Source organism: Notamacropus eugenii, chromosome 1, assembly GCF_028372415.1.
Source record: "Notamacropus eugenii isolate mMacEug1 chromosome 1, mMacEug1.pri_v2, whole genome shotgun sequence".
In the NCBI taxonomy this organism is placed as follows: Eukaryota; Metazoa; Chordata; class Mammalia; order Diprotodontia; family Macropodidae; genus Notamacropus; species Notamacropus eugenii.
The window spans coordinates 229,266,064-229,292,705 of record NC_092872.1 but is presented as its reverse complement, the minus strand read 5'-3'; the positions used below and the strand labels follow the sequence as shown (position 1 = coordinate 229,292,705).

Genomic DNA, 26,642 nt, shown 5'->3' with positions numbered 1-26,642 from the left:
AGAGATGCATGCTTTTTCTGTTTTGCTAATTGTCTAGTTCTGTGGTTTTGAAATCAAACCTAAGTGAGGAGTGGAAGAAATATCATGATGTCCATTAACCTGACCTCAGTGTTACTTTTTCCTAGTCCAAAAAAGGGATACGTTTTTGTTTCTTTAAAGTAGTACTAATTTTAACTTGAGAGGATAAGTTGGTAAGACCTTTCTCCTCTCTTCACCTAATTAAAAGAAAACCTTAAGTAGACACACACTTAAAAAAGACACTTCACTCTAGACCATTTCATTCTCAAGGAGCACATCCCTACTTACTTTCCTCTCTAGGAGGAGGGACTACCTGTCCTTCTTTCAGTCTGTTGTAAGCACTCCCAGAGTTGTTGGACACCGCCCAGCACACAGTAGATACTTATTAAATGATCCTTCAATTGAATTGCTGAGGAAATGGAAACTGAAAATCTTTAAGTACTTCAATAAGTATCTCTATTGCCCTCCTAGCTTTCTTCCAAACTCAGTCCAAGTGTCCCCTCCTAAGTGTCCTTTTATGAGCCCCTCTGCCCCAGATACCATCACATCTCCTAACTCAAATCTGTGAAAATGAGAGTCATTCCCCAACAGGTAAATACGATCAAAAGACATGGAAAGAAAATAGGCACATTAATGAACTGTGCATGGAGTAGTGATGTGGTCCAACTATTGTGAAGAACAATCTGAAAGTATTTCCAAAGGGCTATACAACTGTGCGTATCCTTTGGCCTAAAAATACCATGCTACAACTGTATTCTAAATAGATAATAAAAAGAGGGGTAAGCACCCACATGTACAAATATATTTATGGAAGCTCTGTTTGTGGTGGCAAAGAATTGGAAATTGTGAGAATGACCATCAATTAAGGAATGATTGAACAAATAGTGATATATGATTGTGACAGTAAACTATTGGGTCATGGGAAATGATGTGCATGATGGTTTTAGAAAAAATGGCGAGACCTACATGAACTGATGCCAAGTTAAGTGAGAAGAGCTAGGAAATCACTGTACACAGTACTTAGCTACTGTGATCAAAACAGTGATCCAAGACAATTCTAGAAGACTTATTATACGAAAAATATGCTATCTACCTCCAGAAAGAGAACTGATGAACTCTGATTGTAGATTGAAGTATAATTTTCCAACTTTCTTTTTTTCTAATATGGATAATATGGAAATATGTTCACAAGTATAACTGATATCAAAGTTTGTCTACTCAGTGGATGGGGAAGTGGTGGGAGGGAAGGAAAGAAGCTGCAACTCAAAATTTAAAAAGAAAAGAATGCAAAATAGTAACAGGTAAAAAATATAAAGAGGACCACTTTTCAAAGAAATTCAAGCTATATATAAACATATGTTCAAGTCCCAGCTACAATACTCCCTTCTCCAGACTCGGAAGCCTTTCCCAAACCCTCTTAGTTATAGCTCCTTCCCTGTGTTGATTATTTTGCATCATTTCCCTGATGTCATGGTCCTCTTCGCCCTTTTGATTATGAGCTCCCTGAGGACACAGACTGGATCTTTTGCCTCTCTTTGAATCCACACAGTGCCTGACACATAGTAAATGCTTAATATTTATAGACAAACTGATATGAAAAATCTTCCAAATCGCTACAAGTGAGAGAAATGCAAACTAAACAAATGCTAAGATTCCATCACTCTCTCTGTGCCTGTCTGTCACACACACACACACACACACACACACACACACACACACACACACACACCTTACCAGATTGACAAAGATCATAAGAAAGGAAAATGAGGAATTCTGGATAAGCTACTGGCAAAAAGACTCTCTAATTCATTGGTACTGCAGCTGTGAGTGAGTTCAGTCATTCAGAAAACATGTTTGAAGATGTACCCTAAAAGTTACTAAATTGGGCATACCTTTTAACCCAGCATTACCATCACTACTCATATACCCTAAAGAAATAAAATAATATTAATAGTTAGCATTTATATAGTACCATCTATGTGCCAGGCGTTGGACTAAAGTTTGTTTAAACATTACCTTATTTGATCATCACAACACCTATGTGAAATAGGAGCTATTTTATCCCCCATTTACAGTAAGGAAACTGTGGTAAACAGAGGTTAAGTAACATGCCAATGTCACATGGCTAAAAAGTATGTGAGACAAGGATATGAATTTGAGTCTTCCCAGGCCTAGTGCTCTATCTACTAGACCACATAACTGCCTCTAAGAAAGCGGGGAAAGACCTATAGGCACAAAAATATTTATAGCAGCTCATTTTGAAGTACCCTAAATTGGAACCTGAAATGGTTGTCCCTCAGTTGGAAATGTCTGGACAGCTACAGTGCATTTGTGTTATGGAATACTACTTTGTGCCCTAAGAAATGATGAGATAGCAGCTTGGGAAAAATCTGGGAAAGCCTGCATGAATAATGCAGAGCAAAGTGGGTGATATCAGAACAACTAATAAAACCTTATAAGGGAAAGCAACTTTGAAAGGCTCAAAGGCTCTGATCAATGTCAGAACCATCTAGGACTCTAGAGGACTAAGGAAGCATGCTGCTTACCTCTTGACACACTTGAGTGATTCAAGGTGCAGAATAAGATGTGGATTTCTGTTCTTTCCCTTTTTTTGCCTTTATATCTTAATTTCCAGTTGCATACTAAAACAATTTTTAACATTCATTATTAAACCTTTGAATTTCATATTCTCTCCCTCCCTCCCTCCTCACCATCCTCATTGAGAAAACAAGTAATTCAATGTAGGTCATAAATATTTATGTTGTAAAAGACTAATCACATTTCCCTCAGTCCTATACTGCCCTCAATTTATTACATTCTCTTCCTTGACTTGGCCTCCCACAATAGTGTTTGTTTCTGATTATCTCTTTCCCCAATTTGCTGTCCCTTCTATTATCTTCCCTCTCCTATCCCTTTCCCCCTTGCCTTCCTGCAGGGTAAAATAGATTTCCACGTCCAATTGAGTGTGTATTATTCCCTCCTCAAGCCAAATCTCATGAGAGTAAGACTCAATTATTTCCTTTCATCTTGCCCCTCTTCCCCTCCATTGTAAAAGCTCTTTCTTCCCTCTTTTATGTGAGATGATTTGCTACATTCTACCTCTCCTTTTCTCTTACTCCCAATACATTCCATTCAACAGTAATTTTATTTTTTCAGGTACATACCCATACACATCTATATCTATATCTATCTATATTCCCTTTAACTACCCTAATACTGAAAAAGATCTCATGAATTACAAATAACATCTTTCCATGTAGGAATGCAAACAATTCAACTTTAATAAGCTCTTTAAGGCTTCTCTTTCTTGTTTACCTTTTCATGTTTCTCTTGATTCTTTTAATTGTAAGTCAAATTTTCTATTCAGCTCTGGTCTTTTCAAAAAGAATAATTGCAAATACTCTATTTCATTTCCCCCCCCCAAATATTATACTTGCTTTTGCTGGGTAGGTGACTCTTGGTTTTGATTCTATTACCTTTGACCTCTGGAATATTATATTCTAAGACCTTCAATCCATTTGTGTAGAAGTTGCTAGATTCTGTGTTATCTTGATTATATTTCCACAATACTTAAATTGCAGTTTTAGTTTTTCATGGGAGTGTGTTTCAACAGTAGAAGAAACAATTATTTGAGGAGGCTTCACTTCAGAGAGAACATCTCTCACAATCCTTGCTATTACTTCTTACAATTTGAAGACTCTTCACCCCATTGTTGGAATACTTCTCCCACTATAGTCTGTTGTGTCTTTCTGGTCTCGATGTTCATTCAAGCCATCTTCAACACAGCATCTCAGCATCTTCTTCCCTTTATCTTCTTGTAGAAATCCAAATGTCCACTCTCCTACAAAACTGACCTTAATACAATTTTAGATTACACTCCCTATCACTCTGGCAAAATCAAAATTGGGATTTTGGCCAATTGTCATGTTTAAGAAATCCACATTAGAACCCAGTTTGTTTTTACATTTTGCATGAAATAACTATCCATTTCCCTATCAGGAAGATGAGATTTCTCTAAGGAGTCAATAACAGTCTCCAGTACTTACATAAACATAATAAATAATCATTTTTAACACAACATATATCACATCATAAAACAATTCCAACTTCTGGTCATGTGATGCTTCTTTTAAAGTAGTTACAATATAGACCACAAATCATTTTTCTTTTAACATTAAACTACTGAGACAAAAACAATAATGACTACGTCTGCTAACCTCTTAGGCCCTTGGCCTGATGGCCTCCATACTATTACTAAGAATTAAAGGACCCTAACTTATTGTTGTTAGTCTAAACTCCTCAGTCCAATGGCTTCATTTTCGGACTTAACTCCAGATGTTCCCCTTCCAACAATCTGTTATTTAATTAACCTGATATTATGCTTACAAAACTTTTGATTACAGGAAATTGCCATTAAGAGTCATCAGGTTCATCCTTCATTGCCAAAGAAGACCATGCCATCAGAGAAATGATGACATGACTTGCACTTGACTTTGTTTTGAGTGAGGGAGGGCTGTGCAGGTCACCAGCCTCACTTCTCCTCCACAGCCATCTGAATCCAGAGAACAGATATTCATCAGGACGACTGGAGATGACCCAGGATGAGGCAATTGGGGTTAAGTGACTTGCCCAAGATCACATAGCTAGTGAGTGTCAAGTATCTGAGGTGAGATCTGAACTCAGGCCCTCTTGACTTAGGCACTGGTGCTCTATCCACTGCACTACCTAGCTCCCACTGCACTGAATTGTCTTTTTTTCTTTAAACATATTTTGATTTATTTCATTTAAATATTTCCCAATTACATGTAAAAATATTTTAAACATACATTTTTAAAATTTTGAGTTCCAAATAATCTCCCTCCTTCCTCCCTCCCCCCTTCTTTAAAAAGACGAGCAATTTTATATAGATTAGACAGATGAAGTCACGCAAAACATTTCCAAATTAGCCTTGTCCTGCACTGAGTCTTAACAATGGCCTTGATACACAGGTCCTAAATGTTCCGCATCATCCCAGGTAATGGTTTGAGTGCAATTCTCATTGTCCAGCCTGGCTTTTTAACAGTTTTTTGGATTGATTTAGATATGGATGACAGGGGTGGGGAACCTTGGGCTTCAAGACCACATGTGGCCTTCTAGGTCCTCAGGTGCAGCCTTTTATCTGAGTCCAAGTTTTACAGAACAGATCCTTTTATTAAGGGAATTTGTTCTACGAGTTTGGATTCAGTCAAAGGATTGTTCTTGAGGACCTAGAGAGTCATATATGGCCTCAAGGACAAAAGTTCCCCACTTCTGGTCCAGTCCAATCTACTCAAGTATTTCCTGTGCCAATTTTTCTCCTTTTGTTTTAAAATATTACTGTTTTTCATATGCTTGCTCTTCATATTCTCTTTGTATCTCTCTCAGTAATCTGATAGAATCCTTAGCTCTGTGTAATTAAGAGATGACTTCCACCCTCGCATTTCATTCATGAATGGACACTTCTGGGGAGCTCCCTCTTCCAAAAGCAGATTAGCACTTTCTCTGCATCTGGGTTTTAGAGAATTGCCTGAGGCCCCTGGGGGTTAGTAATCCTGGGGTTTTTTGCTTGTTTGTTTGAAGGCCTAGCCTAACCCTGAAAAGAATACTGCTGCTACAGAACAGAAACCAAACAAACAAAAGCCAAAATAAATCAAAATTCTATCTCACCACTCAGCTTGACATCCACAGTTACCCCTTAAAAGGAGGATAAGTGACCCAGTGGAGAGAGCTGGGCCTGGAGTCAGCTAGATTCCAGTTCAAACACAACCGTTTATACTTACTGTGTGACCCTGGGCAAGTCACTTACCCTCTGTCTCAATTTCCTCATTTGTAAAATGAGGATAAGACTAGTTCCTGCCTCCAAGGGTTGATGTGGGAAGCAAGTGAGATCATAATTGTAAAGTATTTAGTGCAGGACTTGGCAAAGAGGAAACCCTACATAAATGTTAGCTATTTTTATTGCTGACAAGAAAGATGAAGGATTTTATTAGAGTGACAATTATATAATAGCAAGAAATCCCTATTTCTCAAATTGCTTGAGAATTCATCTTTTAAGGAAACCAATAAACCATCTGGACCATTCAGCTGGTCAAACTGGGGTCTGGGGTCTCTCTTAAATCTCCCAGGATGATCTGATGCTGAGGAAAAGGAGCAGAACCAGGAGAACTTTGTACGCAGAAACAACCGCAGTGTGCTAGGATTTTTTCTGGTAGACATAGAGTTGCATTGCAATGCAAAGACTTAAAAAATTCCCAATGGTCTTTTAAGGCAAAATGCCTTCCACATCCAGAGAAAGAACCATGGAATTCAATCGCAGAACATAGCAGATCATTTTCTTTTATATTACCTTTTGGTTTGTTATATGATTTCTCCCATTCATTTTAATTCTTCTATGTAACATGACTCTTGAAAATGTATTTAATAGGAATGTATGTGTAGAATCTATATAAAATTGTAAGCTGTCTCGGGGAGGTGGAGGAAACGAGGAGGAGGGAGGGAAAAAATCTAAGTTATGTGGTAGTGATTGTAGAACACTGAAAATTTAAAAAAAAGATATACACAGGATATGTATTAATACAACTACAAAATATTCTATATATTAATAAAGATAGATCTAAGTAAAAAAAAAATCTCCCAAGAGATCAATCAGATCACTCAGATTCCAAGGGAACATCGAGATATTCCTTGGGGGTGGCAGGGCAATCAGATATTCCAGGTGGGCAGGCAGATGTCCCTGGGAAGCAGATAAATCTAGATTTCCCTAGTGGACAGCCAGATATCCCTGCTGGGAAGTCAAATCTCTCAGATGGGCAGCCAGATCTTGCTGGTGGCAGCGAGATGTCACTACTGGACAGTCAGATCTTTTATGTGGGCAGGTAGATGTCCATGGGAAGCAGCTTGAACCCTTGGAGTGGCATCCAGATGTCCCTGGTGGACAGTCAGCTCTCCCAGGGTGGCAGTAACATGTTCATCAAGCAAAAGCAATGTAGACCAAGGCCCAACAGTTACCTTGGAAAGATTGGTGGGCTGCAGTTGTCCTTTCTGGTTAAAAGAAGCAACAATTCACAGAGTTGCTCTTCTCCCTTCCACAGTGGCTGTATCTGACTTTGATACACCTATGGTGACTGAAGCAAAGGAGAGCTGAGCTGCTGTAGCTGAGAGGTGAGGGACTGGGGCACTGAGGGCAGCAGGGCTACTGGCTGCTGGGGGGTGAGGCTGCTGCTGCTGAGGTGGGGGCTCCTGTGTACACTGAAAAGGCAGTGGCTGATGGTTTAAGAACAACTGTTTCCATGCCCAGCCTCGCTCCTGATCATGCAGTGGTAGCTTCTCTCTTCCATAGAAGGAGGTATGTAAGCCATAATTCTCTGACACTTGTATTCCATGAAGGGATCAGGAAAACCCGCACTGGCAGGTGCTTGCCTGTCACACTGACCTGGGGAGGAAACAAACCTGAATTGAAGATCTCATGGTATGGGAGGAGCCAAAATGGTAGCTTTGGGAAATGCCATAGCCTGAGTAAGCAGCCTCAGTGATTAAAGTCTGATTCCAACTCTCTATGGAGCGCCTGCTTCTTGGGTCAGCTTCCTGAGCAGGCTCACTTGGCCAGGATGCAGACTCCGATGAATCTGGTGCTGATAGCCCATTCTCTTACAGAATCTCACTTGGAGATGGAATTTCCCGTCCTATCTGTTTTCACAAGTGGGTGGAAGCCAGGAATGCCCGTTTTTGCTGTTGTCTGACTCTTCCATTTTGAAACCAAACCTAAGTGGGGAGAAGAAGAAATGTAATTATGTTTATTAACTTTACCTTAATTTTATTTTTCCTTGTCATAAAAAGAACTAGATTTGTGTTTTCTTAAACTGGTGTTGCTCTTGACTGGACAAGTTGGTAAGAATTTCTCTTTGGGGCAGATTTCTTCACCTGACTAAAGGAAAACCTCAAGGAAATGTACATTTAAAAAATAAAAAAAACTTTCACTTCATTTTCACTGGCCAGTCCATACCTTGTTCTCTTTCAGTCTGTTGTGAGTAGTCACAAGGCTGTTGCACAGTGCCTACCGCACAGTAGGTGCTTACTTAATTGAATTGCTGAGGGAATGGAAACTGTAAATCTTTTTAAGAATTACAATTAGCAAGAGGTTATCTTTATGACCCTCCCAGTTTTCTTCCATGCTCAGCCCAATGGCCCCTCCTAAGTGGCATTTCTGAGCTCCTCTGCCCCAGCTGCCGTCTCCTGCCCTTTCCCTGGAATGACCTTGTATTGCTATGACATAAGTCTCTGTGTCTAAGTTCTCTCCCTGCTGGAATGTAAGGTCTCTCAGGGAAGGATCTGGTTCACTTCTCTTTGTATCCTCAGCACTGAGCACAATGACTGGCACAGAGGAGGCACTGAAGTGAATTCAAGGAACATCTACAAAGTGCCTACTGTGTGCCAGGCACTGTATAAATTTGCTCTCTGTTTCTTAAACTCAGGCAAAAGAAATGTCTTTGGATGTTCCTTCTTCTTGTTCAAGCTATTTTAGAGCTCCCAATGTCTTATGCATCCATCCCTCTCCCCTGCTGGGCCCCACCGGGCTCCACCTTCCCTCTGGAAGTACCTCCATTCTCCAGACTTTTTCTGCTTCTCTAGAAATGAATCCTGTCCTCTATCACCTACCCACCCACCCTTCTCCACATAATACAAAAATCTCTCTCACTATAAATAAAATGACAACTCAAAGTTACAAAAGTTCTGTTTGTACTAATTTTATAAACTTCAAAGAAGATTGCCTCTCATAAAGACTGAAGAGGGTATGCATAAGAAACCTGAATGTTAAACACAAAAAATATAGAAGATAACCAGATTAAGCACCGTCCACAATTATGGGACTAAAAACAGATCCCTTCAGTATATAAAACTGAAAATGTTTGAATAAACACAATTATTTAAATTGGAACAATGGTAGCTGCTGATGTGGAAAAAAAATCTTCACTTTAAATATGTAGTCTGAAAAGGGTCTGATATTCAAGATATCCAGAACATGATTTCCCAGGAAGCACTAAGTTCTATGATTCTATTATGCACCTTAGTTTGAGGAAGTGAAGCTGTTTTCAACAGTTGGTATAAGTCTTTCAGATGGGCTCCAGTAAAATCTGTTTCATGTCAAACTCTGTTTTAGATTTAGGACCTAGTGTAGAGGTCCTGAAGGAGATTTTCCATTGGCACAGCCCGGGAAAATCAAGACCCCCAGTACAATGGCAAAGATAAATGAGATGAATTATTTCCACATTAGAAGAGACCTAGGAAGAAAGACACAAGAATACACTGGAGTTCTATTATTAACTGGCCCAACTAACAGAGAAAACAGCGCTTGAAAGTTGGCTAAATTGTTCCCATCCTTTACTCAATACTGTATATTTACACCCAAAGGGTTCAAAGACAGAAGAAATGGTCTCGTAATTATTATTTATAGCAGCATTATTGTGGTAAAAAGAAATGGGGAGCTGGCAGCACACACGAAGAAGAAAGCTCTGAGTGGAGTCAGAGCATCTGGGTTCAAATCTTGGTTCTGACACTTTCTACCTGTACCACCTGGACAAGTCACCTTGACCTCTCCAGGTGCCCTTCCTCTCATGTGTAACATGAACAGATTGGATGAGCGACCTCTAAGTTGCCTTCCTGCTCTAAAGCTGGGATCCTTTGAAGCTTAGCCTGTTGAGCAAGGAATTTCTGAAAATCGGCGGCATGAGAATTGTATCCAGAAGTATTGTATCATAGAAACATTATTACAAGTTCAGAGAAATAAGGGGAAGCCTCAAAGGACATCTGGAATCAGATCAATGCCATGGCAAATACTGAATGAAGACCTGGGAGAAAACGTGCTTCTCTGCTCTTGGTCAAAAAAGGTGGTGAACTACAGGAGGCTTGCGTTGTCACATGATCAACGTGTTGGTTTCTTTTGCTTAATTGTCTTCTGTTATCAGAGAAGGTTCCATTGGTTGGGGGTAGGAGGCAGTATTGGGAAGTGACAGTATTTTTTTATGATCAATCATTATTTTAAAGAATAAAGGAAGCCAAGGGTTGCCTCCATTCCCCCAACGAAGAATTGCAGGAAGACCTCCTGAAGGTGCCCAAATGAGTATCAGCCTATTGACGTGGTGTATGGAAAAGAGAGGCATTGTGGGATGCCTTCATGCATCTGTAACAGAACTTGAAAGACATGCACAAGTACACATTACATTGAGAAATCAGCTCTCAACTCACCTGTATTCTCAACTCATCCGTATTGAGCCTTGCTGTTAGTTCTTCCCTTTCTTTTGTACCAGGATAGGGTTCTTTTCAAAACAGTTGACAAGAATATAAATCTGTTCTTTTGTAAACACTGTGTTTTCTCCCCATTGAGGCAGGAGCCTGTTCTAGGAGAAAAGGGAATAAAAGTTTGAGAGTTACAGGAGTATTTCCTCCTTTACCAGATCAAATTAGGAATAAAAGATTCTGAGACATTGTCAGATTGGTCTTTCTGGAGCAGTGGACACAACTGGGCCTTTTTCACTTCTCCCTCCCTTGGTTTCCCTAACATGGATTTCTCTCTACCTTAGCCCATTCCTTCTATCTTTTCTTCCTCCTCTTCTTCCCTTTACTATCACTATTCCAGAAAGTCTGTCCTAAGGTCTCTACAGCATCTCTTACTCTGTTCCTTATTTTCTATTTCTACTATTTCTAGGCCAATTGAGTTTTTCATTACTTCTGGCTTTTCTATTGCAATATCCTCCTAACTAGACACCTGGTCCCACACTTATCCAACACGCCCTGCTTGATATCAGCAAAGTAGAATTAAAAGATGTCATCCTTTCTTCCATACCCAATTCCCCCAAATCACCAGTCTTTCATGCACTCCTCTTTTGCAATAGAAAAAGGGAAGAAGGAATATTGTACCACTTGTCCAGTTGACATTGCCCTCTCTTTCTACCTCCTTCCTCCCTGTATACCTATTCCATGTTGACTTCCTCATTCATCATCCAACTCCTGGTTGGCAATGCTCTTCCCTTCCTCAGTCCTCATCCCCCTTTCCTTCTATTATAATGTATTTAAATCATGTTATATTAGTTTTCAGTTATAGCATAGGTTCCCTCATTTCTAAAATGATGGGATTAACCTGGGTGACCAGTAAGGTCTCTTCCAGCTCCAAATCCCATTTCAGACTGACTTTGTTTCCATGTGTTATACCTCCTGCCTCTTTGTCCTTACCCAAGTTTTCCCCTACGTATGAGTTATAGTCCCTTTTCATTTCAACTTCCCAGACTCCCTGTTTTCTTTCCAAAGACATCTCAGGTACCACATCTCTTCCCCAAGGCCTCTCCTGCCATATTGCCACTCGTGCACTGGTTAACGATCTTTACCTCATGACATGACTTTGCATTTATTTTTCTGTGTCCTGGAAGCCTGCCCCATGGGAACAATCTGGTTTGAGAGTCAGAGGGGCCTATGCTACCTCCTTCCTGGGTGGCTTCCCCTCACCAGGCTTCAGTTTCTTCCTTGATCAAATGAGGGAAGTGCCCTCAATGACTCCTCACAACCCTTCTGCCCTGAATGTATGAGCCTGGTTTTCTCACTGGGAGCCCACAGGCTCCTTGAGGGAGGGACACTTTGCCTTAGTTTACAGACTACCTACAAAGTACCTTGGACAGAACTTGATACTTAAGGAACCCAATGGCCTTAGGTAGCTTAACAACTCCTTGAAGTATTTATCTGTGTCCCCCTCTGTAACTTCGCTCCAGGGTGGAGGTTCCTAAGAAGAAGCTGCAGAATTGAAAAGGCTGGTTCATACAAATAATGAGAGGCAGCTGCCCCTGGGAGTGGGAAGAAGGGAGTTCAGTTCCTGCCCCCGACTCTTCCCCCTCCTCTGGCCTGAGTGGGCAGATCCCTCCACTGATGAAATCATAAGATCATAAGATTAAAAACAATGAAACAAAGAACTTCTCCCAGGAGACCTACGCGGATTTCCCTGGGGCTTTGAGAGATTCAAAGACTGACTCACGACCACACAGCCAGTGTGTAACACAGGCAGAGTTAGAAGCCAGGTCTTATGACTCCAAGAGCAGATCTTTACTCATAATGTCAGGCTTGCCTCTCAACATTTGAGCCAGCTTCTAAATTCCACATTTCTTGAGGAACTAGTAGTTTGTGGTGGAATACCAATCAATGCAATTTGGTGCCTTTAAGCCATTTAAGGATAACTTGAGAATATCCCCTTAACAAACTACTCCATTATTAAGAATACAAGCACACAAACCCAGCGTCCTAAAGTCCCTGTGACTGCATTGGTGTGTAGAAAACTCCTAAAGAAAATCCGTCTACCAATAGTGACAATAATAAACTATTTTAACATAAAATGTAGAGAGATACATATAGGTAAGTTAAGGTTTGCAAAGCATTTTGTAAATATGACCTCATCTTCACCAGAAACTTGAGTACTATTATTATCTTCATTTTACAGATGGCAAACAGAATTTAAGTGACTTGCCCAAGATCACACAGATAGGGATGTGTTAGGGACAAGGGGGATCTCAGGTCTTTCTGACTTCCAAATCCAAGGTGCCACCTAATTAGCATTTGAGCATCATACTTTTTCTACAGGCAGAAAATATATTTCTTTTTTAATATTTAAAATTTATTTTTTTTAGTTTACAGAATAAAATAAGCATTTCCATAACACAGTATAGTTAAAAAAAAAAAAAGAAAGACGAGTGCACATGGAACTGCAAATCTATCACTTATAACTTGCTATTCTTTTCAAATACATATATAATCATTTAAATTTTCTTTTTTTCTTTTGTTTTCTTCTTATTCCACCCCTCTTCCCCACCTTAGAGATGGCAACCAATAGAAACAAATATACATATACATATATGTATATTACATACACATATACATGTAAAATCAGTATGTATACATGTGTGTAGAAATATATTTATCAGCTCTTTCTCTAGACACAAATAGTGTCTCATTTCATGCGTCCTTGGTAGTCAATTTGGGTATTTATAATAGTCAACATGACTCATTCACTCAAAGTTTTTAAAACAATAATGTTACTGAATACAACTCTCTATTTTGCTTCCACCCAGGTTGCTCTCCATTACGTGATGCAAGTGTATCTAAGTTTTTCTAAGATCATTGAGCTCATCATTTCTTAGAGCACAGTAGTTGTTCATCACAGTCATATGCCACTTTTTGCTGAGCCATTCTTCAATTGATGGGCATCCCCACAATCTCCAGTTCTTTGCCACCACAAAGAGAACTGTTCTAAATGTTCTTAGAAAATACTGGTTCTTTTTCTTTTTCCCTAAATATTTTTGGAAATAGACCTATTGCTGGGTAAAAGGGTATAGGCAGTTTAATAACTCTTTGGGCAGAAGTCCAGATTGGAGAGCATATATTTCAGAGACAAGTTTTTAACTGCTCAAATCTTTCTAGCTCTGGAACCAGCTCTATATGCAATGAGCCCTTCTGCCTTTTTTTTCCCCTTCGGGGAGGTAAAAATGTGCCATTGCTGTCATGATCTGTTATAAAATTTCTGAAAAACGTTAACCCATCCTACAAGATGCAGTACAGCATTCCACCAAACTGGAGTAACAGAATATAACCCTTTCAAGATGCCAGGAGAAGAAATGCACCAGGTATAATCTCATAAATAATGACTGTTTTGCAATATTTTAAAAATATTTTCAAGCATTATCAAGTTAAATTCAACAATGAATTTATTGCCAACCTCCAGACACTTATCTCAACCCTAAGGGTAGGAAGCACTGTCCTTTAAAAATGTGTTCTCCCCACCTCCATCCCCCTCAGCCAGGTCTTTTTATTAGGAGTTTGCATTCTCCTTGGTAGATATGGTATGCAGATTGATAAGCATGTGTTGGATAATTTGAAGAAGGGAGAGAGTATTAAAAAAAGTAAAAAAGAGGAGAGATATTAATTCCAATTTACAGCAAATTTCAATGGGCTGTTTCACAATGAATTGTACAGTTACAATAGACCTAATAAGAGATTTGGCTCATCCATTCATTTCAACGACTATTTTTTTTTTCAAGGACCAAGGACATGACACTGTGTACTAGATCAGAAGCTGAGGGGAAATTTGAATTAATAAAAATCTTCTAAAATGAACCCATTAACTATCTTCTCAACTGAAGGAATAAAATTTAAATTCATTCAAAGAGGAGGAAAAGAAACACAGAAGCTTTCCCATCCTCCCCATTGAAAAGTAAGTGAATATCATTCAAGCTTTGAGGACAAAGAGCATGCTGCTTACTAAAAGAAACCAGCTTCCTCTCCTCTGGGGGTGGGTTGGTAGCCATCCTCCTTTGGAGAGACAAAAGATCAGATCCAAATAGCAGGAAGTAATGTAGAGCACTGAGGCTTGAGATTCTTCTTTCTTCAAGCTGAATGAAGACTTGTCATTTTCCCACACCAGGCCTCTTCATTCATACTTCCAGTCAGGTAAAATAAGGCTTCAGAATTGTAAGGATAAGGACTGGACTTGGGAATTCACTGATCTAGGGGAATTCCCTGATGAAGTTCCTTCTAACTAATAAAGCAAGTTACCATCTTCTCTGCATTTTATAGTTTTAGCCTCTTATATCCTTCCTGTTACTAGGTTTATTTAGGTTCTTTTTTGGCAAGTTTCAACTTTTTTGTGGTTATTCAATCCTTTTTCTGTTGTGTGTGACTCTTCATGGCCATTTGGGTTTTCTTGGCAAAGATACTAAACGGGTTTGCCATTTTCTTCTCAAGTTCATTGGAGAGGTGAGGAAACTGAGGCAAACAAGGTTGAGTGTGACTTGCCCAAGGCCACACAACTAGGAAGTGTCAGAGACCAGATTTGAACTCAGGAAGATGAGTCTTCCCAACTGCAGGCCCTGCCCTTTATCTGTTTGGACATCCAGCTCTCCAATGTCAACTTTTCTTATTAGCAAATTGTTGCTTCAGTTGTTGGATTCGGTTGTTGGACCACAACTGAAGTCCAAGATAACACCTACTTTTCCTGAGTACTTATATAGGAGGCCTCACCCTTCCATGCCCACCTTGGTTTTAATCCTCCTACAGATTTAGTCTTTTGTAGGAGGTACTTATTCCTATGTAAATAGTGAACCTGCCTTCAGAGAGCACCTCCAGAAAATAAAAGGAGGCAGGGCTCTTGATTTCTATAGGGTGGATCTTGAAGGGACAGTATAAATATCCCAAGCCTCAGAGCTCCTCTACTATCTCTTACCATTTGGATCTGATCTTTCAACTTTTCAGGGAAGATGGCCACCAATCCATCCTCAGAGGAAAAGAAACTAGATTCCTTTAGTAAGTAACATGATCTTATCCTCAAAGCCTAGCTGAAATTCGCTTACCTTTCTGTGGGGATGATGAGAAAGCTTCTGTGTGGTATATCTATGATTTGAACAAATTTTGCCCATCATTTCTTCAGTTGAAGGGATAGTTTCTGGGTTAGTTTTAGAAGACTTGTACTAGTGTTCAAATTTCCACTCTTCTTCTGCTCTTGTTTATGGTGTTATGTTCTTGATCCTCGAAAAAAGGGTCATTGAATGAATGGATGAGCTAAGTCTCTTACTAGGTCTATTTATACAGATAATTGTGAAATAGTATATTGAGATTCACTGTAAACTAGAATCAATCTCTCTACTCCTTTGTTAATTCTCTCTCCCCTCTCCAAATCATGCAGGACATGCTTACCAATTTGCATATTACATCTCCCAAGGGGAATGCAAACTCCTAAAAGAAAGAAGTAGTTAAGGTATGGGAGGGGAAAATTTTGGAAGAGGGTGCTTTCTCCCCTTAGGGTTGAGCTCAGTGTCTTGCAATTGGCAACAAATTCATTACTGAAGGAGAATAAATGATACTTGAAAACATTTTTAAAAGAGATTATTAGAGCAGTCATTATTGATGACAGACTAGACCTAAATGATTTTCTTTCGCTGTTGCCTTGAAAGGATTACTTTACTGCTATCTTGTGTGAATGGGCTAATATTGTTAACATTGTTTTTCAGAGATTTTATAACGGATCATGACAGTAACGGTATACATTGATCTCCCCAGAGAGGGGGAAAAGCAGCAGACCTCAGTGGGTGTAGACCTGATTCTAGGGCTAGGAAGACCTGAGAATTAAAATTTTCCTCTAAAATTTATGGACTGGGGTAGAGAATGTAGCAGCCTCAAATATCAAAGAGGTAGCACAGTCAAAAGTGCTAGATTTGAGAGTCAAGGAAGATCTGAGTTCCCACGTTGTTCCTTACACTTTTGTGGTGTGACCCTGAGCAAGTCACTTTACTTCAGTCCAGCCATCTGTAAAATGAGGGTAACAATAGTGCTCAAAATTTTGGTGAAAGTGAGCTGAGATAATTTTTACAAAGTGCTTTGCAAATCTTAAGCTAGCTATATAAATGTTAGGGATTATGATGGTTTCTTATTGGTAAAGAGATTTTTCTACTGAGTTTTCTTACATCAGTGTAGTCATAGGGACTTCAGGACCCTGGATGTGTGTGCTTGTGTTCTTAATAACAGAATAGTCTGTTAAGGAAAAATTCCAAAGTTATCCTTAAATAGCTTAAAGTCACCAAATTATATTGACCTGTATTCCACCACAACCTAGTAGTGGGTACTTAAGAAATGTGGAATTTAGAAGTTAGCTCAGATCTTGAGAAGCAAGCCTGGCATCATGAATAAATATCTGCCCTTGGAGTCATAAGATCTGGGTTCTAGTTCTGCCTATGATATAACCTGGCTATGGGACCCTGAGCTAGTCTTTGAACCTCCTAGAGTTCTAGGGAAATCAGCCCAAGTCTCCTGGGAGCAGTAATTTGATTATTCTTTTTAAGCTGGTATTGTGATTTAATCAGTGGAGGGATCTGCCCACTTAGCCCAGAGGTATCTGCCCTTCCCTCCCCACTCCCTCCCAGCATCAGCCTTTTCAATTCTGCAGCCTCTTCTCAGGCATCTCTACCCCTGAGCTAAGTGACAGAGGGGACACAGATAAATACATCAAGGAATTGGTAAGTTACCTAAGGCTATTCAGCTCCTCAAGTACCAAGTTCTGTCCAAGGTACTTTGTAGGTAATCTGTAAACTATGGCAAAGTGTCCCTCCCTCAAGGAGCCTGTGAGCTCCCAGTGTGAAACCAGGCTCATACATTCAGGGCAGAAGGGATGTGAGAAGCCATTGAGTGAACTCCCCTCATTTGATCAAGGAAGAAACTGAGGCCTGGAGAGGGGAAGCCACCCGGGAAGGAGGTACCATAGGCTCCTCTGACTCCCAAACCAAGGTTGTTACCATGGGATCAGGTTTCCAGGACACTGAGAAGTAAATACAAAGTCATGTCATGAGGTTAAAGATCATTAACCAATGTGAGAGTGTGGCAGTATAGCAGGAGAGGACTTGGGGAAGAGATGTGGTACCTGAGATGTCTTTGGAAAGAAAACAGGGAATCTGGGAAGTTGAGATGGAAGGGGACTATAACATACCTAGGGGAAAATTTGGGTGAGCGCAAAGAGGCAGGAGGTATAACACATGGACACAAAGTCAGTCTGAAATGGGATTTGGAGCTGGAGGAGACCTTACTAGTCACCCAGGCTAATCCCAGCATTTAAAAATGAGGGAACCTATGCTATAACTGATAACTAACATGATATGATTTAAATACATTATAATAGAAGAAGAGAGGGGATGAGGACTAAGAAAAGGAAGAGCATTGCCAACCTGGGAGAGGGATGGTGGAGAAGGCAGTCATCATGGAGGAGTTGGGAAGGGAGGGAAGATGTCAAACTAAAAAAGAGGGAGCAAGGGATTTAAAGTTTAGAGAATGCCTGAGGAAAGTCACTGGGGTGGGAGAATGAAAGACTGCTCACTCAACTTGAGTGGAAAATGTAGGAAAAAATTGGAAAGGTAGGTTGGTTTGAAGATGGTTAGAGCTTTGAGTAGCAGGTTAAGAAACTTAGTCACAACATCACCATAGATGGAGAAATAGAAAGAATTTTAGAGGTCAGCTATTCCTACTCCTTTTTACAGATGAAGAAACTGAGGTCAGAGCAGTTAATTGACTTGCTACCAGATTCAGAGGCCCTTTGACTCCAGATGCACTATTATTCCTTCCATTCCCTCTCTATAGGCAATGAGGAATGAATAAAATGTTCCTGGGATTTTTTTTGAGGGGGTGGGGTAGGGAAGGAAAAGGAAGACATAATGAAATTGTATTTTGCCAGTGTCAAGCAGAGATTAGATCTTGTGGAGGCAGGGAGTCTATTTAGGAGGGTCTTATAATAGAAAGGGCAGAAACAAGGAAAAATTGGATTGGCCTGGAAGTAGTGGGAATAGAAAAGAGGAAAGAGATGCCAGGAACACAGTAAAAACTGGAGGATAGACTTTCTGCCATACTGAGTGCAGGAAGAAGAAAAGGAAGAAGCAATGGGCAAAGGTAGAAAACCATGTTAGGGAAACCAAGGGAGGATGGATTGGAAAAGGTCAGTAGTATCCACCTCTGCAGAGAGGTGAGTGATAATTCATTTATTCCAAATATGATCTAGTAAGGGAAGGAAATATAGCCCTAACCCTAACCCTAAAATTTCTTCCTCCTTTGCCCCGTTAGAATGCAGTTTGGAGTCAACAATGAGAAGAAAACGAACAGTGTTCAATAAGGAACAACTTGATATTCTTAAGAAGCACTTTCAAAAGAACCCGTATCCTGGAATTGAAGAAAGAGAGGAACTTTCCAGAGTGACCAACATTCCTGAGTCTCGAATACATGCAAGTCAAGAGCTTATATCTATGCTTTCTGATATATAGTGTGTATATATATATGTATGTGCATAAATACATACACAGCATATATATGTATACATATATGCATACTTATGTGTTTGTGTGTGCATATATGCATAAATGGGGGGAGAGAGAGAGAGAGAGAGAGAGAGAGAGAGAGAGAGAGAGAGAGAGAGAGAGAGTGTATTGGAGGGAGGCTACGAGTTAGAAACAACTTTTTCTATAGAGTAAGAAAAGATTGGAGAATGGGAATGCTTCCAGGAAGAGTACAGAGACCAGTGGGTTCAAGCATGGTGGAGTGGGGATGTGGCCCTTGAGAAATGAAGGGATGGATTTTGAAGTTTAATCAGATAAAGGAATCTTCCCAAAAGAATAATGTCTTATCAACTTGTCCATCAGCTGAAAGTGATGAGTTTGAATAAACAAACTTTTACCCCCTTTTATGACAAAGAGAAAATATTATTGACATCAGGTTAGTAGACATCATGACATTTCTTCTCCTCAGGTGTGGTTTCAGAACCGGAGAGCTAGACAACTCTCAAAAAAGAAGACAAGGACATCTGAGTTTTCCACCAGCTCAAGACAGGAGTGCCAGGAAGATGTCTCTCTAGGTCCAATTTCAGAAGAGGACTCCTCTGACCAAGAACTTAGAATACCTAATGCATCCAGGTGCTCTTCCTGGACAGGTGAGTCTAGCCAGGAAGCTGGCCCAAGGAGCGATTTCTCCTTTGAGAGGAGTGCAGCTTCTACCATTGAGGCTGCTTGTTCGTATGGATATGGCATTTCCCAAAGCCATCACTTTGATTCCTCTCAAACCATAGGACCATCACCTGAATTTCAACCTTGTGCCTTTCCCGAGACAACGTCCCAGGGAAGCTTCAGCCAGTGGTCATCTTCCTCTGCAGTGCAGGGAACCCAAGGGCCGGAGAAATATAACACACACAGCTCCTTTTATGAAGTGAAGCCACCACTACATATTCAGGAGCAAGTGGAACAGGTGTTCTCAAATTATCCATCAACTTTTGAGTGTGCAGAGGAGCCCTCACATCAGTTCCAGCAGCCACACTCCCAACAAAACTTACCTCAGCAGCCCCACCCCCAGCAGAACTACTCCCATCAGCCTTACTTCCACCAGCCATCAGCCCTCCAATCCTTGGTGCCCCAGGCTGGCACCTTTCAAGAACAACTGAACTCATTGCAGGAGATTCAAGACCAGACACTGCCACCACCATTAGTGACTGAAGAAGAGGAATCATATGATTCTTTTAACCAACAAGAACTCCACCCTATTGATGTTTCCACTAGAACTGTTGGACTTGGACCTATATTTCTTCTTCCTGATGAACATCTAACTGTCCCTCAGGGAACTTATGTCTCGCAAGAACATGTTCCTGCCCCACATGGACATTGAGCTGACCCCTTGGGAAATCAGAGTGACACCCTAAGAGATCTGGCTGAAGAGCACAGACATTGATACCCAGGTACAGCTGCTTGACCATCCAGGGACATCTGACTGATTCCCTATGGACACCTAGCTGACACCATTGGCAATCTGGTTGACATCCTGGGAGTTCTGACTTGAGACACTAAATACAAGATCCGAGAACTTCAGGTTTCTAGATATCTGACTGTGTATTTAAAATAACAAATTTTAATGTTAAATCTTGAGTTATTTTTGGAATGTAGATACCTGTGGTGTGAAAGGCACTCTAATACAATCCTTCTTCTTGCTTTGTCAGTGTACCCAAAGGACTCCCTGTGTGAACTGTCCAACAAAGCAAGACTTACATGTGGGGGAAGAATATTAGAGGCCAGATTAGGGGAGTCTCCATCTACCGGTGGGGGAACACAAGGACTTTCACCTGGTTGAGAAGCAATTGTCCTTATGACCTAGAAAAGCCAACTAAGTGGATATGTCTAGGGCTGTCATCTCTCTTTTTGCCATTGTTCCTATCTGCATGTCCTAACAAAATGACATAATAGTCTCCTAATAAATATTTTAGAAGATATTGTCTCTTTTCCGTTTTCTCTAATTATTTTTTTAAATAGACCTAGTAGTGGTACTGCTGTTTAAAAGGGCATAGGCAATTTAATAAGTATGGGCATAATTCCAGGTTGGAGAGCACATATTTCAGAGACCACTCTTGAATTTTTGCCTTAACTTGACAAATCTTCTGGTCTACCTTCAAGCTCTCTCCCTCAGACTTAGAGTGAAGAGGATGGGGGGTGGGTGGGTGTGAAAGGGATTTTTCTCTTTTTACTTGTACCTGTTATGGTGGCTGGTCACAGGTGGGCAGAACTTTGGGCATGCTCACTCCTAGTTCCAGACTATTTTCTGGTGCCTGTGGAAGATCCAGCAGTTTACATGGGTCCTAATTGCCACTTCCACTGCCACGAACTGAGTCTTTTTTTAAAAATATACATTTATTTCATTAAGTATTTCCCTATTACATATAAAAATGTTCTAACATCCATTTTTAAGAATTTTGAGTTCCCAGTTCTCTCTCTCCTTTATTCCTCTTACCTCCTTGAGAAGATGAGCAATTTAACATAGATTATGCAGATGAAGTCATTCAAACTTTTCCATATTAGCCATGGCCTGTACTGAGCCTTAACAATGGCCTTGATACACAGATCTTACACATTCGCTGTCATTCCAGGGAACACTAAACAGCTTGTTGAATTGAGTGGGGTGCATGGATCCTGAAATGAATGATGGAGGATTGAGGTTGACACTTCTAAACAGAAAGCTTAAGTACTTTGGAGTTGATGATCCAGTCTTTGTATTGGAGGTAATGTGGGAAAATTGGAATACTAATGCATTGTTGGAATTGTGAAACTGATGCAACCATTCTGGAAAGCAATTTAAAACTTTGTCCAAAAGGCTTTAGAACTGTGCATACCCTTTGATCCAAAAATACCACTTCCAGATCTGTATCCCAAAGAGATCATAAAAGTGGGAAAAGGACCCACATGTACAAAAATCTTCATAGTAGCTCTTTTTCGTGGAGACCAAGAACTGGGGATTGAGGGGATGCCCACCCACTGGGGAATGGATTAACATATGAATGTAATGAACATATGAATATAATGAAACATTATTGTTCCATAAGAAATGATGAACAGGTAAACTTCAGATTAACCTGGAAAGGCTTGCATGAATTGATGGTAAGTGAAGTACATACAGCAACATTGTTTGATGACCAACTTTGATAAACTTAGCTCTTCTCAGCAACATAATGATCTAAGACAATTCCAAAAGACTCATGATGTAAAGTGCTATCTACATCCAGAGAAAGAACTATGGAGTCTGAATGTAGATAAAAGCATACCATTTTCCCTTTTTCTTTCTCATGGTTTTTCCATTTGGTTGCAAATCTTCTTTACAACAGGACTAATGTGGAAATATATTTAACATGATTGCACATGTATGGTCTATATTAGATTGCATGATGTCTTGGAAGGGGGATAAGAAGGAGGGGGAGACAATTTAAAATTCAAAATCTTACAAAAGTGAATGTCAAACTTAAAATAAATATAAATTTTGGGGGGAAATAAAGACTAAAAGGAAAGAAAAATGTCATTTGTGTTAACCAGATGGAGGGCTTCCAATGGACCCCACTAACCCAGTCCTCAAAAGGAAGACCTGGGCTCTTACAAAAGGCATTTGTGTGACCCTGGCCAAGTCACTTCTCAGGACTTTGAACAATAATATATAAGATGGGACATTTGGGGGTGAACGGCGAGGGGTTGACTGATAGAGGGAGCTTCCTCACCCAGGAGTTCCTGATGCCAGTGAAGTCACAGGTCTCATCCCTATCACTAGGTTAAAGGTGAGCTCCTTCAGCAACAGGGATCATTCCTTCAAGGCAAAAGCTATTCTCTGAAAGCCCTATTGGGGTTAGCCCAGGCCCTGGCACACAATGAGCACTTTCCTAAGTGCTTACTGACTGACTGACTGACTGACTACTGTCATGAGAGGGGGATGTGCTCAGGAACAAACCCTACCACAGCATTGGCATTCACGTTGGCATGAGCCAGGCGAGGACTCCCATAGTTGGAAGAGATTGTAGTGTTCATCCTTCGTTGCCAAAGAAGACCATGCCATTAGAGAAATGACATGACCTGCACTTGACTTTGTTTTGAGTGAGGGAGGACTGTGCAAGGTCACCAGCCTTGCTTCTCCTCCACAGCTATCTTAATCCAGTGACTAGATATTAATCAGGATGACCTAAACTAGGTTAGGGGGAATCCAGGGACAAAACCAAAGTCTCTGCCTTGTAATTGCTTACTATATACTTCCCATTACTTCTATGGACGTTTTCCCTAGATTCTCTCTTCTCCCATTTCCTGCCCCTAATGGACTGGAACTCCCTGGAGGGCATGAAGTCTAATTTATGGGCATAAAAAATGTCCCTTAACCTTGTAAATACTTACGAAGTAGGGGCAGCTAGGTGGTGCTGTGGATAGGGCACCAGTGCAGGAGTCAGGAGGACCTGAGTTCAAATCTCATCTCAGACACTTGACACTCACTAACTGTGTGACCTTGGGCAAGTCACTTAACCCCAACTGCCTCATCCTGGGTCATCTCCAGTCATCCTGATGAATATATTGGCACTGAATTCAGATGGATCTGGAGGAGAAGTGAGGCTGGTGACCTGCACAGCCCTCCCTCACTGAAAACAAAGTCAAGTGCAAGTCACGTCATCATTTTTCTGATGGCATGGTCTTTGGCAATGAAGGCACACACACACACACACACACACACACACACACACACACACACACACACATGAAGCAAGCTTCTTGCACTGGGAGCCAGGAGCTGGGTCACTGGCTTTCTACTCTGGGACCTGAGGTGTTGGCAGCTTGCCTACTCAGCTGGGCTGGCCTGGCCTTGTTGTGCCCTGGGTTTGGGGGCTGGCAATCTTGCCTGCTGGGCTGGGGCTGGAGGCCTCACAGCTGGCCTATTGTGGGCCCAGGGGACACAGTCTGCCTTGGGCTTTACTTCCCTCCCCTTTTACCCAAGTGAGACAGACATTTCCTGAAGTCCTAAGTACTCTTGGGCTCTCAGATTGTTTCATTCTATCTTTTAGTTGATTTTGCCACTCCAGAATTCTTTTAGAGGCTTGATTTTACATTGTCTCTGAGGGAAAAATAGGGAGAACTCAAGCAACTTCCTGGCTTCTCTCCTCCGTATTGGCTCTGCCTCCTTTAAACTCTGGAATTCCCTTATTAATTCTGAATGAGGCTCCATTGGATCTTTTTGCATATTCACCACTCAAATACTTCTGCTTAACTCCATAATTGAAAGCAACTCCTTGCTGAAATGGTGTGTTCCAGATATCCTGAGCTGGAGCTAGTTTATGTGCAGCTCAACTTGAGCTTCCTGAGAGACTGGTTTCTCTGGGGCTACCCACGTATTGTCAACAACCTCTTTAAGATTCTTCATCAGGTGTTTGCAAGTGTGGGTCCTCTGCATTCATCTTTTTTGGGGGAAGCAGTTTACTGTACTTGTTATAAATGACCTTGTCCTTTGATGGTTCCTCTCCAGCAACTGCATATTTAATTCTTACCTCTGCATCCACCTGAATGGCCAATGCATTGAAAACTTACTTTCCTCCAATATCCAATAGGTATTGGACCACATGTATTTCTGAAAAGGCACTTCTTTCACCAAAATCCTCCAACAAATGAGATATCCAACCTTCCAGATACACACAAGGGGAAAGTTCTCTTCTTGATGAGACCAGTCCAGTCTGCTTTGATCTCTGTGATCTTGCCCTTTCCTCAGCCTCAAGCTGGTCCGAAGAAATCTGAGTTGGAGCAGGTAAAGTACTGGTCATTGTCATCTTCTTCCACTGTGCTCAAGTCTGACAAGACATTCAGCCAGTTCCAACTTGGCCATAGCACTCCCCAGCCTCCCCTTAACCTAAGACCAGCTTCTTTGCCTCTACAATCTTTTTGTTGTTGTTGTTTGTTTTTCACAAAAATAGACGTATATTTGTTAAAGAAAAAAAGAAAAAGCCCAATCAAGAATGAACTTTGGAGCACTTATATGACCCTCAGTGGGGCATGTGTCACTTAAAAGGCAGTAGAAGCAGCTATGTGAATGGCTGAAGAATATGGACATTTCCCAGGTGCAAGGTGCCACCTCCCCAAGCAGGTAAAAAAGCCTAAACTCTCTCTCAGGGTCATTGATTGTAACCATGAATGGCTAGTCTGTGTAAACTGCTGCCCTGGCCCTGCCCAGCTGTCTTATCTGTCCTTTGGCCACCATCAGAATCTACAGCCATTGCTTAGTTACAAGAACTACATATCCTCAGTGCTCCATTTATAGGCAAGCTCCTCAACAGCTTTCTTGTTGGCAAGTCTGATAAAACTCTTCTCATCAAAGCCATTGGACCTATCCACGCCTTCCCAGCAATACCCAGGTCAGATATTGAATCTGTCGAGGGGAGAGGCAGGGCCAGGCTTTTCTTTCTTATCCTTGTTCCTCTTGACCTTATTCTTCTTAATGAAGTTGGCCATGGGGTCCCCCTCTCTCTCCTGCTCTCTGAGCATCTGATCCAGGTCCTCATCATTGATGTACTGAGAGAATGGCTTCTGCATCTCCCTTATTGCATCCTCCATGTTCTGTTGTTGCTGCTGGCTCTGAGCAAGGCCCTTTCTCCTCTGAACATTCTGTTCATTTTTCTCAGACTTCTTTTCTATGTTGCTCTAATTGGTCCAGCTTCTTGTCCCCCTTGTGACCAGACTTATCTCAAAAAATGGTTTCAGCATTTTGGAATTCAACTTCCAGATGTTTGATTTCTTGGTTCTGCCTGCTGAACTCCTGCTGATCTCTTCTGACATACGACACCAATCCAGTTTTGGTCCCAGAAAACAGCTGTGTGGCCTTTGCTATAGGAGGTTGACTCCTTTGGGGTGGAGAGAGATCTGAATCCCCAGACCTGTTTTTTTGCTTCCTTCTTGATGGGGAGAGGTTTGAATCCAAGTCTGCTTTCTGCTTGTTCAGTGGAGGAATCAGGTTTGAATCAGAGGCCTGCTGGATGCTCTTCCCAGGAAGAGAAGAATCTACATGATGCCTTTGGAGTTTCTTGGTTGAAGGGCTCCACTGGAATTTTCTAAGGCTAGGAGAAGAGTGTCTGGAGTCAGGCAGGACCTGACCAATCCAGGAGAGGAAGGTTATTGATTTTTGGGTTGAGAAGATTCATCCCCATGTCTCCTGCTCTTCTTCAGACCTAGAGAGAACTTGACAGGAGCTTTCCCAGAAAGTGAATGAGAAACCTCAGGAGCTAGATCTGGGAGGTTAGAATGGACACTTTTGGGTTGCAGTGGCTCTGGGTAGTCCTGCCAGGTCCTCCTGGGAGGTGAGGGGTCTGGTGAGTCATGACAGATCCTCCTGGGTGGGGACAGGTCTGGCTTTTGTTCTCCTAGCAGTTTCCACTTGTTCCCCATCAAGAATGCTTAATTTGCTTCACTTCTGGGCGTTCATGAATGAATTCAGCCACCACAGGCAAATCTCTCTCATCTTCCTTTTCTTCTTTTTACGTCTTAGAAATATCTGCCCAGCTCACATCATTGTCCATGATACTCAATCAGATGAGGAAATCTGCCCCAAAGAGAAATGTCTTACCAGCTTTCTCTGTGAAAGGAAATACCAGTTTAAAGAAACAAAAACTTACCTCTATTTATGACAAGGAAAAATAAAATTGAGGTCGTTAATGAACATCATTACATTTCTTCTTCTCTACACTTAGGTTTGGTTTCAAAATAGAAAGGGTCAGACAACAGCAAAAGCAGCTA

At 41.0% G+C, this 26,642-nt stretch overlaps 1 pseudogene; it reads right to left on the bottom strand.

Annotated features, from left to right (window-relative positions):
* Positions 1-25,145: 25,145 nt before the first annotated feature.
* LOC140513743 (BUD13 homolog pseudogene) lies at positions 25,146-26,425 on the bottom strand (annotated as a pseudogene).
* Between the last annotated feature and the right edge of the window lie 217 nt (positions 26,426-26,642).